General features: G+C 40.9%; 1 non-coding gene across 1 annotated transcript; it reads left to right on the forward strand.

The window, feature by feature from the left end:
- Positions 1–20,037: 20,037 nt before the first annotated feature.
- TRNAS-GCU lies at positions 20,038–20,119 on the forward strand. Its single transcript has one exon. It is a non-coding gene; the product is annotated as a tRNA-Ser (tRNA).
- Positions 20,120–20,327: the final 208 nt, after the last annotated feature.

Genomic DNA, 20,327 nt, shown 5'->3' on the forward strand with positions numbered 1-20,327 from the left:
ACTGTGCAGCAAACATCTCCTGGGGTTATCGGCTCTTTGTCTTCCCCTCGACTGCCTTAACAGATTTTTTTTTAGATCTGTGTCACTGTTCTGCTGCACAGAATTCTTTGTACTGCCATGTGCAGGTATGAGCCCCCTAGAGACTCTTTCACTCAGTCTTCCACTATCTTTTAATAAAAGCATTTATATTTTCTATTTTTGCTCTCGAACACACTCTATTACCAGCACACATATTGTTTAGAAAGAGTTCAGACTGGGCTACACAGGCCTGTTATAGGAACACAAGAGTAGTCATACTGCGTCAGACCAGTTGTCCATCTAGCCCAGTATCCTGTTTCCCAATTAGAAGCAACATTCCATGCTACTAATCCCAGGGCAAGCATAAGTACATAAGTATTGCCATACTGGGACAGACCAAAGGTCCATCAAGCCCAACATTCTGTTCCCAACAGTGGCCAACCCAGGTCACAAATACCTGGCAAGATCCCCAAAAAAGTACAAAACATTTTATGCTGCTTATCCCAGAAATAAGCAGAGGAGTTTCCCTAAGTCCATTTTAATAATGATCTATTGACTTTTCCTTTAGGAAGCCGTCCAAACCTTTTTTTTAAACCCCGCTAAACTAACTGCCTTTACCACATTCTCTGGCAATGAATTCCAGAGTTTAATTAAGTGCGTAAGTATTGCCATACTGGGAAAGACCAAAGGTCCATCGAGCCCAGCATCCTGTTTCCAACAGTGGCCAACCCAGGTCACAAATACTTAGCAAGATCTCCGATTCGTTTTAAATTTACTACATTATAGCTTCACCACATGCCCCCTAGTCCTAGTATTTTTGGAAAGCATGAACTGACACTTCACATCTAACCGTTCAACTCCACTCATTATTTTATAGACCTCTATCATATCTCCCCTCAGCCGCCTTTTCTCCAAGCTGAAGAGCCCTAGCCGCTTTAGCCTTTCCTCATAGGGAAGTCGTCCCATCCTCTTTATCATTTTCGTCGCCCTTCTCTGCACCACCAGGTGGTACTGGGAGTAGACTGGGGATAATTTACCTGTTATACTTGTGGTGGAAACTGTGAGCCCTCCCAATCAAAACCCTACTGTAACTACATATAGGTGCCCCCTTCACCCATAAGGCTATTTTAGGGGTGTACAGTTGGGGGCAGTGGGTTTTGGGTGGGATAAGCCCGCCCGCACCCTACCCCTGAAAACCCCCAACATGTTGTGATTTGGATGCCCTGCAGATGAATTGCATAGATAAATATCTAAACAAACCAGATCTATTAAGGGCAAGGTATCTCTGTACTACGGTGATACTTATAGATTAATAGAGGAGAAGACTTCAGACCCTCGGTAACAGCTGACAATCTTTTTTTATGAAACAGCTGACCGCTCTGCTCTGCGTGGCTATTTTTAAGCTCACGCTGGCAAGAATCCTCATTAGTCAAAAAAACTCTGTAACACTAGCAATGATATTCTTTCATATGAATGCTGTGTATAAACGGTACTATACAAGTACTTAGCTGTGGTTGTGCTGGAGTAATTATAGATGTCCGTGCTGCTTTAGGACACTTTTTGGACATTTTTCTCTTTTGAAAATGAGCCCCATAGTAAATCTAATAAATCATAAACCATAACAACTGGACAAGTGGTGGAGCTTGAGATACTCAGCGATACTTTATGCATGACATGTTGTTACCAGAATTTGTTTCAGTGGGTTTATTGAAAAGAACACTTTTTCTAGGGAGGGTGTTCCACGGTGTTCTTATACTTTTTGCTGTAATGGATCTTTAATTTTGAGTTTGTAATGTTTTATTGATGTTTAATAAAACATCAGTCCAAGGTCTGTTTTGTCTGTTGTTGATAGGTGGGGAAGGGAAAGAGAGAAAGAGGCCTAGTTGGGTATGCAAAAGCCTTTGTTATTGACTTTTAAAAACTGTTGTCTTGGTATTTTTATTTTGTAGAGTCTAAGGGAAGAAATTATGCACATGGGCTACTATGTCGTTATTTTAGCATAGGGTCTCATTGCGTAAAATGGGACCCTAAAATAATCTGACTTGTGGTAAAATAACTTCCTCTCTAAACTGTGAAGTCATTAAGAAAAGTCAGAAACAAATTTTACAAAGGCAATCATTTTATTTTTGAATGTAAAAAAAATCATCCTAGAGTGCTTAGAAGAGAGGATCTACGGTTCCATCACTGACCCTCATTTGGAGAAGTCAATAGATCCCTTGCTGTGCCACAGACTGCTGGTAATTTCTATCTATTGGCATTGTACATGCACAATCAGTGCACATTACAATCCTAGCCTCAAAGATAAACACCATTAAGCTTTAGCAAATTATATCTGTAATCACAGATGGCTGCATCAACTCATTTTAAATGCTCTTTTTTGAGAAGCTGGCATTGTAGTATGAATGATAGAATGATGCTTTGGAAATATTTAGGGACAACAGTTAAAACTGCCAGCACTGGTACAAACCCTGCACGTACTTTAACCCACTGTGTTTGCACCAATAATTGAAGCAAAAGCCTGCAGGGAGTTTTGCTTTGATTTATTTCCCTGGAAACATTATGAGCAGAAATTGCACAGGTTTTTTTCAGATTGTAATTTTTCCATTGGAATATTTGTGCATAGTTTTTGATTATCAAAAGCTAATCCCGTATCCCCAGTCTGCTCCCAGTACCACCTAACATATTCACTCTGCAATTAATACTATCTGGGCCTTGATTATTGCACAACCAGTCGGACAACACATACTTTTACCAGCAATTACCAAAGCCTCAACTTACATGGAGACAATGTTATTGATTCGTGATCTCTCAGAAAAAGTGGTTAGCAGGAAAACTGCTTTTTTTCTTTTTTTTTTTTTTTATTTATCAAAATTTCAAATATAATCAAGCACAAAAAAATTACTTGTACAGAAAAGTATGACCCGACACAACAATGTACCATTATAATAAAAGAAAAAGGAAAATAATTTTCTGCCAGTCATTACTCAAGTCCACTATTTTGGATCCAAGATGTTAAACAATGAAAATTCAATTATAAGAAAAATTATAGGAATTTGCTTCATCTAACTAACCTAAAGATACCAGTTTAATTAAATATAAAGAAAGCTATTATTCCTTTTATATTATTTTATTTTTACAAATTTATATTATATATAATCAAAAATTGTGGGTGAATTACAGAGTAAAACAAATAGGAGGAAATATTTATTCACTCAATGAATAGTTAAGCTCTGGAACTCTTTGCCGGAGGATGTGGTAACAGTGGTTAGCTTATCTGGGTTTTAAAAAGGTTTGGACAAGTTCCTGAAGGAAAAGTCCATAGTCTGCTATTGAGACAGATATGGGGAAGCAACTGCTTGGCCTAGGATTTGTAGCATGGAATGTTGCCACGATTTGGATTTCTGCCAGGTATTTATGACCTGGCTTGGCCACTGTTGGAAACATGATACTGGGCTAGATGGACCATTGGTCTGACCCAGTATGGCTGCTCTTATAGTCTTATGTAACAATGTGTACGACAATACAATAAAAACAATACAGTGTGAGCAATAAAAATGCATTGAACATTACCATTCCCTTATAATCTCATAAAAAAATCACAACTACATAGCTTTCATCCAACCATATTGTTGGGAAAATTTTTTTTTTAATAAATATGTCTTAAGTGGTTTTGAAAGAACAATATTTACTCTATTTTCCATAGGTCAGATGACTAGTGTGTTCCAGAGCTCTAGACCAGCTGCTTGAAAAGTACTGCAATGGAGTGCATATAAACTTACTGTATGGAATGATGAGCCAACTAAAAGATTCTTTTCAAATGAGTAAAGTGTTCATGCATGGGGATATATTTTTAAAGTTGATGATATAATGGTTGGAGCTTCATTATTCAAGGCCTTGCAAATCAGTAACAAGACCTTAAATGAATCCTTCAAGCCACTGGAAGCCAACGCAAATCAATCAGAATGGGCATAATATATTCAAATTTAGTGCACTTTGAAATTAGTCTCATGGCCGTTGATGCACTAGATAATAATTAAATATTTTTAGAATTAATGAAAGGCCAAATGTTGAATTTACACAGAATAAAAGCATTTGTATGACTTTTACTGAACAACACCAAACAACTTATAAATTAGATACATTGTAGACCTATATTTTGATATGAGATAGAATCATATTTCACCTGAAAACACTTCTTCAGAAGATTCACAGCAGTGTCTAGAGTAATAAGCTGCAAAGAAGAATCATAAACATAACACAAATATTCTGTTTAAGCTAAAAACTGTAACAACATAGAAAAACTTACAATCACATATCCATAAGTATTTTAATCATCACATACTCATGCATACCTTAAATACCCACCACTTAAACAATTAAATTCAAATATCGAATCACCTTACAAAGCCAGCAATCCATAATTACTTTTAAACAAAAAGACCACATTCAACCCTACCATTTAAATCAGAGGGATGTGTCGAGAGTCAAGTTCACAGATCTACTTTTGTTCTTTGGGTAAAAAATAAAAAGGTTAAAATCAATATCAAAAGGACTTCTGCTAATGTTTTGCAACTAAGAAACAAAACCAAAACTAAAAACAACCCCCCCCCCCCCCCCCTACAAATCACGTGCAGATGCAATATGTTGGGCTTCCTAACAATGGGGTCTTTCTACCAAGCTGCAGGAAAAAGGGCCCTATGCTGGTGGCAGGAGCTGTTTTTCCCACATGCCAGAGCCCTTTTTACTGCTGGTAAAATCAGCCCCCAGCACACATGGCCATGTGGTGAGAGAACTCTTACCGCATGGCTATGTGGTAGGGATCCCTTACCAAAAGCCATTGAGGTGGAGGTAAGGGCTCATGCGCTAACCCAGCGGTAACTGGGCAGCACACAGTACTGCCCAATTACCTTTGGGTTATCGCCACGCAAGCCATTTCCGGGGATAAAAGGGGGCCTCAGCATGCATCAAAAATGCATGCTGATGCTAACACAAGCCCCCTTTTGCTGCAGCAGGTAAAAGGCTGTCTTTTTTTCCTGAAAAGAAATGGCCGTGCTGTAAGTGAACCACTTATCGAGTGGCCATTTCGGGGGGGGGGGGGGGGGAGTACTTATCATCACCCATTGAGATGGCAGTAAGGGCTCCCACGCTAACCCAGCAGTGACCGAGCAGCATGTGGGCGCTGCCCAATTACTGCCAGGTAAGCACTGGTGCTACAAAAATAGAAAATATTTGTGTAGTGCCAAAATAGTAGCTCGGCAGTAGTTCCGTAATAGCAAGTGGTAAGCCTACGTTGGGTTTACCGCTGTTCAGTAAAAAGGCCCCTGTTTTACCCATGTTATTTTTTTCAATTACCCCCTCCCGAAATGTTTAAACTCCTTCATGGGTCACTATTTAAACACTGCAGTCAGAATTTTTTAAAATACTGGCTAGAGCTTTTAAACAAACTCCAGATGTTCAGCACCACTATTTGTACTGCAAACAACACTTAATAACCAGATATGGCAACAAGCACTAATGCTCTCTGATTTGCCACATCTTTCCAGATATTGTAGAGATAGTTTCTAAGAATATTCAGCATCACTATCAGCATAAAGCTACTGAATACCATGAGTATCACCAGTTAGCAAAAATATCCAGTCTTGAATAGATAGGCCTAATATACTGGCTATCATACAATGATAGCAAAAAATAAATGGCTCCTTTTATTAGAGACATAGGTTTAAAAGGGATTTAAAATGATAGTGGCATTCTATATTGTGGTTTAAGTACTTTTTATGCCCCAGCATTTTAGACAAACATATTCCTTCATGCCGCACAATAGCTTTTAAAAAGGAATTTTCCAGGTTTTCCTTTTAAAGAACCTCTTGACCGTAAGTAGTATTATTATGTTCTGAAAACAGATGCATAAGTAAATGACTCTTTGGACCTTACAAAACTCTGTGTCAAGTGGAGTGGGAACAGGAATGCTGTAACCTTCTTTAATAAATTTTGCAAATGCAGTTCTGTTGTAATAGTATTTCCCATTAGTTTCTTTCAATTTAAGCTCTGACTACAGTTCTGAACATGGCAGCCACTAAAAAAAAAAAAAAGAATATATTTTTAAGAACTCACACATTACATCCTGCCTTAACCCTTTCCTTCTGTATCCTTCTAGGAGAAGATCATCTGCATACTTTTCCCAACAGAAGAGTCCAGGGTATTCTACAAGCGATCTAGGTTTTCCTTTTATCAACCCTGTGTTGTTCTAGCAGAGGACTCCAGAAGGTTCTGTGAGTCATCTAGGTTTTAACTTCCACAGATCCACACTGTTTCCAGCAGGAGAAAACTGGAGGGCACACACCACATCACCATTTGCTGCAACTTTACAACAAGAGATTTCATACACTAAGAGGAAAATATTTCAAACCGAGTAAAAAGAATAAGCAGGTTCTTATAAATACATTGGGCCTTTGAAGATCCTTGAGATTAGATAGAAATATAACATAAACCAATGGACATATAGAACTAGATTCTATATATGGTGCCAAAAAATATTTAAAAAACGCTCTTAACGCTATTCTATAAAGTTTCCCTAAAGTTAGGTGCAGTTTATAGAATATGCATAGCGCCCGTTTAGTCGTGGCCTTTTACACCAACTAAAATCTGGTGTAAAAGTGTACAACTAATTTAGGCGCAGATCGGGCATATTTTAAAACCCTGCGTATACATTTTAGGAATGACCAAGGCCCACCCATGCCCCTCCCATAGAATAGACACACCTCCTTTTGAGATCCACGTGGTCCAATTTCCGTGCATTGCTTTATAGAATATATAACACTGGGAGCAGTTGGGACATGTGGTGGGAGGTTTCCATTGGAGAGTGATAGATCAGATAACAGAAGGATGGGAGGGAGGTAACATTTCACGGAGACTACATTTTGCAGAACAACGATGGATTTTCAATTTGAACACAGTGGCTCCAGTTGGGTTAAATATAGAAATAGAGTGGATGTCATTAATCTAGTTTCAGTCCAGGGGTGTTACGATTTACTGTTTCTTTAAGAGATTGAAGTATAATTATAGGGGTTCATGTGACCTAGTAAGTTTAAATAACGGAAGTAAAATGCCACGGCCATCTTTGAGCCAAAGGTGGAGGCTTCAGGATGTCTGACGGCTTAGGTACAATCTTTATATATATTTTCTCTATGTAATTTTAGGTGGAGATTGAAAGAAGTTAATTAGAGATAGACATTAATAATGCTCTTTCTCTGGTTACAGAGGATTGCTTTGATACAGCTCGCTGGAGCGAAACATAGTCTATGTCAGATGAACATTCTCCTGGGTTAAAACCCTTTATTCTTTATCATAAAGATGAGTATATTCAAACATACTATATTAATAATTGAAAAGATATAGCAAATGTGAAGGAGTTTACCGATTGAGAGATTATAACAAGCTTAAATATACCTTATGATCGATGACAAGGTGGGAGCATAAGACTTGCCAAAACAAGAAATGCGCATATTCCTATGGGCATCTCTAGCATTTAGCACATGCTAATCATTAGCGTGCACTAAAAATGCTACCATGGCTTAGTAAAAGACCCCCTTATTTATTAAGATTTAATGTCCCTGTGAGGAAGTGAGTGGTATAGTGGCAGGTGTCCCTAGGAACACTCCCTCACTGAAGGTGCAGGTTAGCACCTTACAGCAGGTGGCGCTAAAAGGATGCGGTTTAGCTGCCTGAAATCAGGTGGCACTAAACTGCCAAAGCAGGTCCTAAGTCAGAAGGGCAAGGCTCAGAGGAAAGGAAGGTTAAATACCCTGGGAGAGTGTAGAGAGGTTCCGAGGGAAGGGGTTTCCAGGAAGAGCCCTGAGCAAGCATCCTCCCCAGGAGTTCTGGCTTGGCTGCAGTACCCTAAAGAGAGTTCCAGGGAAAAGGAGTGGTCCTAGCTCAGACTTTTGCATTCCTGTGTGATAGGAAGTCTTAAGTCTATGCCTCCAGGGATTCCAGGGTTGTGTAATCACAATTGAGATAACTAAAGGCTGCCAAGGTAGGCTAATTATCCCTTGGCTATTCGAACTGTAGTTATGATAATGAAAGTTATTATATGTTGAAGAGTGTAACCAAGCCAGGGTAAGGCTACTAGAATTGGGACTGTGTGGGAGGGACTTTGTTGGAAGTACCAATCCTGTGAGGAAACAAGACTGATTATTCTCCTTGTATGTACATAAATAAAAGTATTTTGACGTTTTACTTGCAACCTATACATGTGTGTGTTACATTTGGGTGAGGTCTTTGCAATCAGCTACAAGCCATGCTATTACACCACCTTTATGAAGAGATTCACTGAAGGTAATATACAACTTTAGCTTGATATAAACAACTTACATTGAATTAACAGCATAATAGTAAAATGACAAATGATAGTGTAATACACAGGACAATGAGGTAAACTTGGAAACAAGCAAATTAAATCTTACTAACAGCAATATTAAAACAACACAGCAGAACATTCATATAACAGAAATATGATATAACCCGCATATAAATGATACCGTTTGGCATTTTTGATATAATGTCTAAATCTGATGTTAGCCATTTTAGGAAAAGCACCCAAAAATCCAGTAGTGAACATAACCATTTTCAAATGAGAAAAAGTCCAACTTTTTGTTTCAAAAATGGCCATTTGCTAAATGTTTTTGTATTAAGGGCATCTTTTAGGACCACTTTTGAAAAAAAAAAAAAAAAAGTCCAAGGTAAAAACGCACAAAAACAAGCCATCGGGATATATGGAGAGGTCAACATTCTTAGTAGACTGGCCACACAGGCATTCCAGCAGAGCAGCAGTGCTCCATAGGGGGCGCTGCTCTGCTGGAATGTCTAGAGTTAGGAGCTACAGTGCACTTGAACGGCTGCTACAAAACAGGTGTCAGCCCATGGGTCTGGGGTGCTTATAAGTTCAAAGGCTGCAAAGCAGCAGCGGCGGTGCCAGGCTTTGAAGGTAAAACACCTGGCCCACAGAGTATAGTGAATGATTTTTGAGAACTGTTCCTATGAGTTTGCCATAATACCTGAATAATAATGCTGGAGGAAATATCTGCAGCCATTGATTTTCCTTGGACTGTCTTGTTTGCTGGATGGAAGGACAGAAATAAAAACATGACACAGATTTGAACTGTTTTGTCTGTTTTGAACTCTGCCCATTTGAGTTATGTTTGAGGGGATTTTTCCTTCTGGTGATTGAGAGGGCTCAAAAAGAGAAAGGATGCCTCTTGTCCTTTATGCTATACTCTGACCTGTGACTCCCAGCTTGTTTATGCAGCCATAGGTGGTGGCCTAGGCATCACAGTGTAAAAAATGAAACATTCAATTTGGGGCAAACTGAGCATCTTTTACATTGGAAATGTCAGACCTTGTACTGTTATTTCTTTATATTATAGAAGCACAGATGGTGCTAATTTCTGTTTAAGATTATTATAACTAAAATATGCAATTACTGATTCTAAATGCTTTAAAAATTAACTGCGATGCCACCCCAAAACTAGCCTCATCTCTAAAAGCTATACCCCTGTAACTGCCACCACCCTTCAAAATGTCCTGTTCCCAAACTCTATGCCCTTTAACTCTCCCACACCTAATAACCCCTCACAGCTATCACACCACCCCACAAACTGCCCATCCCCAGAATGCTACCTCCTCAGTTTCCCCACCAGCCTAAAAGCTGCCCTATCTGCACAACTCTCGCACTAAAACTGCTATACCACCCCACATAATACTCCCACACTCAGAAAATATCCCCTGCAACTTCCACACCGCCCCAAGTAGCCCCTACCCCCTATAAATATCCCCTGCAAACTGCCCTACTCAAAAAATACAAAATAAAAACCTGCCCTGCCAGCATGTTATCTGCCACATCCCCCAGAACCATCTTATGCAATTACCCTACCACCATGCAAACTGCCCACCTCTAAAACCTAACCCCCCCCATATCTTGCTCATCATCCTGCAAATTCTCTCAATATTATGGGCCCTGTTTACTAAGGCACACTAGCTTTTTTAACGCGCCTACAATTAGCATGTGCACTAACCGTGTAGGCGCCTATAGGGATATTGTAAGCACGTACACAGTTAATGCGCATACATGGTTAACGCACACTAAAAATGCTAACGCAGCTATAACGGGGCATAGTAAACAGGGCCCTATATGTGTATATAGACATATAGACATATACACACACATCACACATATGCAGACCCCACAGATACCCACACAGTGAATGTAAATAATTCCATTTATTTTTATTAAATTTTCTTTGTTTTTCAGTTCTATTGTGAAACTACTTACCAATTACATATTTTGCCAAATCTTTTCCAAACTTTGTACATACTTTGCTAAATCTCTGTTCAGTTCAAGCTCTAAGCTTCTTAGCAGTATATACTAATGCCCGGAGTATGGGAATTAAGGTTTTAGGTCTTGAGGCTGTGATGGAAGAGGCTGATTTGGATTTAAAGATGATCACACAGTGCTCTGCTTATTTCTCTCAAGCCCCTGCCCTCTGGAATTCTCTCCTTCTAGACCTCTGAGCAGAGCAGTCCTATGCCAAATTCCACTCTGCTTTAAAAATTCATCTTTTTTCTTTAGCCTTTCCCCAGAGCCCTCTGGGATAGCGCAGTGTGCTGTGGATAGCAGAGATCTTTTATTCTCAATTTTCCTCCTGTTTCTGACCTGTACATGATGGTGCTCCTTTCCATTCTATTTGATTTTCATTTTGTAAACTGATAATCTTTAGTAAAAGACCCCTCTTAGTTACAGTTTGGATATGTGATGCAAAAAACTGCTGAAGTAGCATGAGGAGGGGGACATGGAATTTGTGACAAAGGTATGGTGGGAGAGAAGCATCTAGTAGTTGGGTGACATAAGCATGTGTGATCAGATGATTGGTTAGTGAGATGTGCTAAGATGGTAATTAGTTTCTGGATTATTGTATAATATGGATTGTATAAATATGAGTGACAGACTAGGGCTCCGGGGACTTCTTTGTTCCCAAGGCAATGAACTGGCTTGGAGAAAAAGGGCCTCTGCTTGAGCCACTATTTACTTGTCTCCAGAATAAACATTTCTTTTTATTTCACTTCTGAGTAAGTAAGTAAGTAAGTAAGTAAGTATTATTTGTCTTATTAGTGTACGAAATCCAGGGATGTGAGTGCTCCAGCTGTAGACAGTTGGGGTCAGTGGCGTAGCCAAGGGTGGCTGGGGTAGCAGCACACCTATAATGTGGCTGGCAGGGACCCCAAGCTCCACCAGCCAAAAACTCCCAACAACTGTTTGCTGCCGGTGAAAATCTGCTATTTAAAAGGTATATGGGGGAGAGGAGATGTTTGAAAGACCATATGGTATGCAGGCAAGAGAGGGAGAAACCAAATCACTTGTAGGACAAGGTGGAGTTCTGCCCACCCACCTTGGGTCCAGGCCCACCCAAATTTGGGTGTCTGGCTACGCCCCTGGTTGGGGTAAGTTGCATGGGGTGAATGTCTAACATGTGATAATCGTAATCAGACCCACACACTAGTTATGACACCGAATGGCTCTGGGTGAGTGTTGGGAAGCTGCTAGTTGTGGTGGAAAGTTTATTGTTGGAAAATGAAAATCTATGAGAAATGTTAAGAGTTGTAGCTTGGGGATCCCCACCAGCTACAGAAAGGGTCAGGTATGCTGTTAGCCATGCTGGAGTTCAGGGCAGAAAATAAGTAAGCCCTCTCCTCTTTGCCTCCTCTCTAATCTCCCCATCTGCTATTACAGTTACACTGACAGACCCTCACGCACCTTGGGTTCAGGCCCACCCAAATTTCAGAATTCCTAAAAGCACATTTTTGTTCTCTGGTGTTTGGCTGAAGTGGTTCAGTGACTCTTTCTTTCTTTCTTTCTTTCTTTCTTTCTTTCTTTCTTTCTTTCTTTCTTTCTTTCTTTCTTTCTTTCTTTCTTTCTTTCTTTCTTTCTTTCTTTCTTTCATGTGTGTTCTGCTGTGTATTACAATGTTTAGATCTCTGATTGGCTGTTTCTTTCCTATCAGTTTCAATTTGATTGTTATTGTTTTAGAAGTATTATTGTTTTAGAAATGGAAACCACCTAGACCTACATGGTATAAAAAAAAGTGCAAACCATTGCATATTCACAAACTTAGAAAAAGACTAGTGCATGTGCAATGATAGTAGTGCATTCTTTCTACATAGTTTGTTCTACTATCAGAAACTGGTAAAATAGCCAGAAAAACCCAAAGAAAACAAAAATTCTCAAAGATGACATGGGAAATGACATGAAACAAACATTTTCTGGCTGCCCATCCCTAGAATATATGTATGTATGCTCTAACATGTGGAAACTATTTGCAGAATGTATTAATACTGTTCTATATCAGTGCTAAACACTGTTGTCTGATACCTCTCATTTAGGGCTTTTTTTTTTTTTTTTTTACAAAGCTGCACTAGTGATTCCCATGCATCAAATTAGAGAAAGTCCATTCAATTCCTATGGGCTTCTTCTCATTTGCTGCACCAGAATCATTAGTGCGGCTTTGTAAAAGAGACCCTGAATGAGAACATCAGGCTTATTTTCAAAAGAGAAGGGCGCCCATCTCTTGACACAAATCGGGATATGGGCGTCCTTCTCCCAGGGTCTCCCAAATTGGCATAATCGAAAGCCGATTTTGGGCGTCCCCAACTGCTTTCCGTCACGGGGATGACCAAAGTTCCCGGGGGCGTGTTGGAGGCATAGCGAAGGCGGGACTGGGGCGTGCCTAACACATGGGCATCCTCGACCCTTAATGGAAAAAAGAAGGGCATCCCTGACAAGCACTTGGCCAACTTTACTTGGTCCCTTTTTACCTTAAGACCAAGCCTCAAAAAGGTGCCCGAACTGACCAGATGACCACCGAAGCGAATAGGGAATGACCTCCCCTTACTCCCCCAATGGTCACCCCCTCCTACTCTCAAAAAAACAACTTTAAAAATATTTTGTGCTAGCCTCAAATGTCATGCTCAGGTCCGTTGCAGCAGTATGCAGGTCCCTGGAGCAGTTTTGTGGTTGCAGTGCCTTTCAGGCAGGCGGACCCAGGCCCATCCCCCCCTACCTGTTACAATTGTGGTGGTAAATATGAGCCCTTCAAAACCCACCAGAAACCCACCGTACCCAAGTGCCCCCCTTCACCCCTAAGGGCTATGGTACTGGTGTACAGTTGTGGGTAGTGGGTTTTTTTTTGGGGGGGGGGCTCAGCAAACAAGGTAAGGGAGCTATGCACTTGGGAGCAGTTTGTGAAGTTCACTGCAGTGCCCCCTAGGGTGCCCGGTTGATGTCCTGGCATGTCAGGGGGACCAGTGCACTACGAATGCTGGCTCCTCCCACGACCAAATGGCTTGGATTTGGTCTTTTCTGAGATGGGCGTCCTCGGTTTCCATTATCGCCGAAAATCAGAAACGCCCAAGTCTAAGGATGACCATCTCTAGGGTTGACCTCAATTTCAGGAGTTGGGCATCCCTGACCGTATTATCAAAACGAAAGATGGACACCCATCTTGTTTCGATAATATGGCTTTCCCCGCTCCATTAGGGGGCCGTCCTGCGAGGACGTCCCCAGGAAAACTTGGGCGTCCCTTTCGATTATGCCCCTCCATGTCTTAAAACCCTTCTCTTAAAGTAATTGTTTCAGCTCTTGTGTTTCTTCTTGCAGTGGTCCACAGCATGCCAGGATGTCTCAAAACTGGTTACGGCTAGGATTATTTCCTGCAACAGGAAAACAGGAGTGGGAAATGGATCCAGGCTCTTCAAACACAGACCAAGGATCAACTAATATGAGATTGAACCTTTTACTGATGATTCTTAATGATGACTCAACACAACACCATACTTCAGCACCTAAGTGCCTGCCTCAGGAGTCTATATACACAATCAAAAAATATTACAAATGATAAAAACATAGTGTTACATCAAAGACAGCATTGGTTCTATTCACTTTAATATGGTTCATTCTTTCTGATGTGACTTAGAGATTTCATTTATCCTATGATTTCTACACACCTTTTTATGTGTTCTTTTCACCGGGTGCACCTGTAAAAAAAGGCCTCTTTGTTTGCCAAAAATGGACGTGCGGCAAAATCAAAATTGCTGCGCGTCCATTTTGGGTCAGAGACCTTATCGTCAGCCATTGACCTAGCGGTAAAGTATCTGGGTGGTAATAACCTACGTGTGTCAAATGTCACTTGGCACGTGTCTGTTATGCGCGCCAGAAATAAAAAATATTTTTCAGACGCGCACCAAAATTGAAATTATCGCAAGGGCCACACGGTAACCGGGTGGTAACTCCAATTTGTCACGCGTTTGGCGTGCGTAGGCACCTACACGGTTTAGAAAAAGGGCCCCTCATTCTTTAAAGACAGACTCATTTTTGTCTGCTTATTTTGATAACAAAATATTTTCAAGAGGTTAGTTGTGTCTTTTCAGCACATTCTAATATATATACACACACTGTTAATGTGTTTTGACCCAACAATTCAATACTTTCATGAGGTTAGTTGTTTCTTTTGAGCACATTTTTACATATATACACATTGCTCACGTGTTTGGATCCAATTAAACTTACCTTGTTTCTCACACTCACTCAGTTTCTTAATTTGTCTTTTAAGATTGTTGATTATTGTTTCTGACAATATGTTTTCTGATTTTAACTTTCTTTTAACATTTTTGTAATGTTTATTGATGTAACACTATGGGGCCCTTTTACAAAGGCGCTGTAGGCTCTACACACGTGCAGCATGATCCAAAATGAGACTACTGCCAGGTTACTGCGCCCCCCCCCCCCCGGCGGTAATTTCAGATTTGTCATGTGCCCATAAAGCCTGGCTTATTTATTTATTTCCTCCCATGCATGGCATTTCCAGAGGTAATTGGCAGTTGGCGCATGCCGACCGGTGACCGCACATGTAGCGCATGAGCCCTTACCACTAGATCAATGGGTGGCGTTAAGGGCTCAGGCAGTGGTGTGCTGGAGCCGGCTCGCACCGGCTCGCAAGAGCCGGTTGTTAACTTTGCTTGGCTCTTGCGAGCCGGTTGTTGAAACGCGCAAGCCGGCTCTTCTCCTCCCTCCCGATCCGGTCCTGTCTCTCCCTCCCGATCCCTCACGTCACCGACCCGACCTGACTCTCCGCATTCTTCGGGGCACTCGCTGCCAGAACTGACTCTCCCCCGCTGGCGCTGCCGGTTCGCACTTTAAAAATGGCCGCCGAGACTTCCAGAGGTGGCCTCGCGAGACTTCTGCTGAAGTCTCAGCGGCCATTTTGAAGCGCGAACCGGCCGACAGCGGCAGCGCCAGTGGGGGAGAGTCAGTTCTGGCAGCGGGCAGGCAAGACTGCCTGCCCCGAAGAATGCGAAGAGACAGGTCGGGTCGGTGACGTGAGGGATCGGGAGGGAGGGAGGGACCGGATCAGGAGGGAGGGAGCGGGGAGGAGAATTCGCCAACAACTCAGGAGGGGGTGGCAGGGGAGAGAAGGGAGTCGCTGGGCATTTGTGGATGGAGGGGAAAGGAGGGTCACTGAGTATGGTTGGGTGCATGCAGGGCAGGGGAGAGGAGGCAGGAGGGTCACTGCTGGACATGGGTGGATGGAGGGCAGGGGAGAGGAGGGTCACTGGGTATGGGTGCATGCAGGGCAGGGGAGAGGAGGGTCACTTCTGGACATGAAAAAAATGGAAAACGGACGCCGAGAATTAACTGCAAATGACCAAATAGTTTCCTCGCCAAACAGATGTTGTGCGTAGGTGTTCCCTTGAAGCGTATCTGTTTGGCAAGGAAACTATTTGGTCATTTGCAGTTACTTCTCGGCGTCCGTTTTCCATTTTTTTCAAGCTTTGTCAGTGTGCGTTATGGAGTGCTAGTCAAGGTTTTTGTGATCATTACTAATTATTAAGTGCTCTTTCAGTTGATGTATTGCTGAATCCTAATTGATTGACTCCTGAGGAAGGCTGATATAGCCGAAACACAGACCGTGTTGGGTCCTGATTAAAGGTTTTTTGGAGCATCTTACCCTTGTGTGTGGTGACTGATCTCTTGACAATGGGCCCTCTCCACCCTATTTCTGTTGAGTTATTCAGAAGAACATCTGCATAATTTACGACAGTATGTATTAGAGGAAGCCCATTTTGAGGATATTGAAGAACTTCTTTTAAAAATTTATGAAATAAATAGTCTTAAGTTCAATGATCTAGCTCCATTTTCTAAGTTCTCCATTTTACAATGAACTACATTTGCATCTTGTAACAATTTACATTCCACTTCTTTTACTTGGGATAAAGATAATTCACAATTCTTCATACTAGACTCCTGATGGATTAGTCGAGATTGAGGTATTCAACTTTGAATTGGAGACAAAAGTAAGACAAACCTTGTGCAGGGACTCCATGGCTGACCATAAAGACTCCAATGTTACCTTTGCTAGTCTTAACTACGACTGTAGAGCTGCCTCAGGGCTAGGCCACATTTCACCCCCCATCAGCATTCCAGATATTGACTCTAGTCCGTACAACTTCAGCCCAACAGCCGAAGGGGTAGCTGAGAGGCTCAGATTTTCAGGGGAAACCCCCCTCCTGGAGTGTCACTATAGCCTTGGAAGACCCCTCCTTAGCCCATCCAGAGACCCCGACTTCCGAGGACTCGACAGGCGTTCTTCCCGACATGCTCATTGCTCCTAGAGCCTGCTGCCCCTGACTCCGCGGGCAAGGTGAAATCTCACTTTGCTGACCGGGACTCCTCTCCGTGCTGGTCAATGCAGCGCCCCTGGATGCAGTTGATGTCGCAAACGCTGTGATCGGTGGCTGGCAAAAAGTAGGGATGGCAGAGGGTAAGTAGGAAACTCCTCTAATCTTTCCCTTTCTCTTTGGCATTATTGGTTCAAGAAATAAACTAAAAGGTAAAGAAATGAACCCCAGAGCTCAGCATTGCACGTCTGACCTTGACGCCATCTTGATCAGTTCCCCATATGAGGTACGTTTTTATATACTGCCTCTATTGTATGCCAATGTGTCTTATGCAGTAGTTAGTGTAGATATCCCAAAAATCCAACTGGTGATGGGTCCCTCAGGGCAGATATGCGAATCTTTGATCTTGCTACTGTTGTATCTGAGGTTCTAGATGACCCAAGAGCAGAAGTGTAAGTTGAGATATCATCACAGTTCCCTCTACTTATAGTGTGTTTAATATTTTCATTGATCCACAGGCTGTTTGGCTTAATATTGTTGGATATATTTGCATCTGTAAATATTCTATGAAATGAAAACTGACTATATTGCTCCAAGTTTAGTCAACCATCTGCAGTAATGTTTGAAAAATGTATCTCTTTATTGCAGCTATCCCAGAGTAACATATTATGTGAATAACTCTGATTTGTAGAACCATATTCTTATTCAAGGTAGTAAATGGATCAATCTGTCAAATTGGTAGCAGCTGGATTTTTTAAATCATTCTTTCTTTTTTTGTTCATATTTTATGAAAGCCTGAAGATTCATAATAGATTTGCAGTGAGATAAATGAACAATAACAAACTTCAAGCTGTACTATATCTGCCAAAAAATTAAATGTAGGGAAATCAACGTGTATATTAAAATCACTTTTCATGTAAGCAGAAATATTGTATTTTTTAATGCTTAGAAATAAAAATATCTATGATAAATAAATAATTATAATACACTTAGGGCTTATTTTACCAAGCTGTGGTAAACGGGGCCCTGCGGTAGCATTGGCAAGTGGATTTGCCACGCACAAAGACCTCTTTTACCACAACAGGTAAAAAGTAAAAAAAAGGAAATGTCTGAGTGATAAGTAAACACTTGCCACATGGCCATTTCCGGGGGGAGCTCTTACTGCCACCTATTTAAAAGACGTTAAGGGCTCCCATGATAACCCGGCAGTGAAAGGTAACTTCTGCTCATGCTGGAAATAGTGCACTCTGAGGGCAGCAGTACTACCAGCTCCTGCGTTAGGCCAGCAGTTGTTCAGGATTGGCATACGACAAAGCAGCGGTAGCTCTGTAAAAGGACCCCTTAATGAGGACTCCAGAGACAGCATCCCATAATATAAACTTGATCACACACAAGTCTATAAAGACAAACATATCAACAAATCACTCTCTACAAAAATATTCTATATCCCCATCTGATGTTATGACAAATTAGGGGCTTATTTTGCTAAGTTGCACTAGTGATTCCTGCAGTGCAAATGCAAGGAAGCCCCTAAGAACTGAATTGGCTTACTCTCATTTGCAGTACCAGAAATCACTAGCACGATTTAGTAAAAGAGGCCCAATAATTCCACATAAATCTTTCAACTTTGTTTTATGACAATGGCTTATTAATCTGTTTTTAAAAAGATTAACACCTCTGAAGCCTCACTTTTTGTTATATTTATTAAATTATTGACAGCTTGAACTTTTACTAAGTTATGTTCCAAAAGGTCCATCTTGATTAAGCTAACAGATTTAAAAATGAAGTACAACATTTTAAAAAAAAAACGCTGACATAGTTAGACCAATCAACAACTGATGTGCTTCTTACTTCACCTTAAAGGGACCAATGGTGGTATACTCCTAATTTCATTGAATAATAAAAAACCCTTTCCATTCTATTTTGTTGTTGAAAAAAATGGATTTATACACTGAAACCTATTACTCCAAAGGGACTTAACAACAAAATAGAATGGAAAGGGCTTTTGCAGATAAATTAACTCCATGTGATTCCTATAACATAACATCATGGAGATCAATCCTCCAGAACCAAAAAGAAAAAATGATTTAAATTTTAAAAATAATTACTACTCAAACAGATGTAAGAGCAAAAAATGAACAGGCACTTTCTTACTGAATGTACTTCATCTGTAATAATTACGACTTTGATCACATTAAAAGTCAATGGGTTAAGAATTGTGATTATATTACAGTTACCAGTGGAAAGGGGAGGACTCTTCATCTTTATGCTCTGCCAGTTATCTGATTTCATAGGTAGGAAGCAGGGATTCATCAGATTCTGCTGCAATGCTACAAAGTGGAAATGAAAGATTCACAACAGAGCTATAATAGCATTTGAAAAACCATTCCAGTGGACAGAATTGGACGCCCTAAAGGGATAATTCAAAAACATACTATGAAAAGGAAGTTTTGAATTACATAAATGAGCTACAAGGAGTCCAGTTTTGCAAGAAAAAACAAAACTGGTTCAACGAAATGCAGAGGAAACGTGACCATTTTGTTCTGTCGTCTTACCATTAGGGGGCATCTATAGCTCACTGTAGGTTTGTAAGGTAATGGCTAACAACCTTTCCATGGCACCATGGCTTAGTTGGCTAATGCACTTATTTAGTAAACAGGAGATCCTGGATTCAACTCCCAGTGGTGCCTTAGTTCTCTCTTCTCAAAGTTCCATTTTCACATTCCCTGTCAGCAATGGAGGACTGTTGAGCCATCCACCTCCATAGATCAGGGGTGAAAAAACAGAAAAGAGCAGTGGCTTTAGAAACACTTTTATTAAAACAATCTCCATGGAATTGTTTTCTTTATAAAATACCCAAAGACCCCACTTATGTATCTCTTTTCTTTCCAGAGAATACATTACGGTTAACCATTCATTTCTTGAGTTTAAGTAACATCACTCCGACAAGCGTGTCCTACGTAGGCCAGCCAAACAGAACAAAAGGAGTAAGATATGACCACCATTGAAGGGACCAGAACTGAAAATATGGTTTATTTCCTAGATGCAAGAGCAGAAACAATGACGCAAGCAGAAGGATAGCGCTGAAGAAGGTGCTGGGAAAATTGCATCTTCTATATCGTCCCATCTTAGAGGAGAATTTGGTGCAATTGTAGCAGCAAACCCTCTTCTTCTTAAGCGAGTGATGCTCTTTATTGATACAGTGGAGTTTTAATAAAATGTGAAGACAGTAAGAGTGTGAGGAAAGAAAAAGAACGTTTGAAAGACTTGGAAGTGTTTTGGCCTACAAGCTACCAGGACAAGGTGGCCGAGTGGTTAAGGTGATGGACTGCTAATCCATTGTGATCTGCATGCATGGGTTCAAATCCCATCCTTGTCGGGGAAACATCTGGTTTTACCTAGGCCTTCTTTCCCCATCATCATCACCTCACTCTGCCCATTCTACCTTGCCATGCTATGAACAATACACAGCTGCTGTCTATCTGCTGTGCGAGGCTTTGTTGTCAAACAGCAACCAGTACAGATAGGATTCTGTGAATCAAATGCTTCTTTTCTAGCCTTATGCTTTATTGAAAAAGAATCTGTAA

This window comes from Microcaecilia unicolor, chromosome 1, assembly GCF_901765095.1.
Source record: "Microcaecilia unicolor chromosome 1, aMicUni1.1, whole genome shotgun sequence".
Classification (NCBI taxonomy): Eukaryota; Metazoa; Chordata; class Amphibia; order Gymnophiona; family Siphonopidae; genus Microcaecilia; species Microcaecilia unicolor.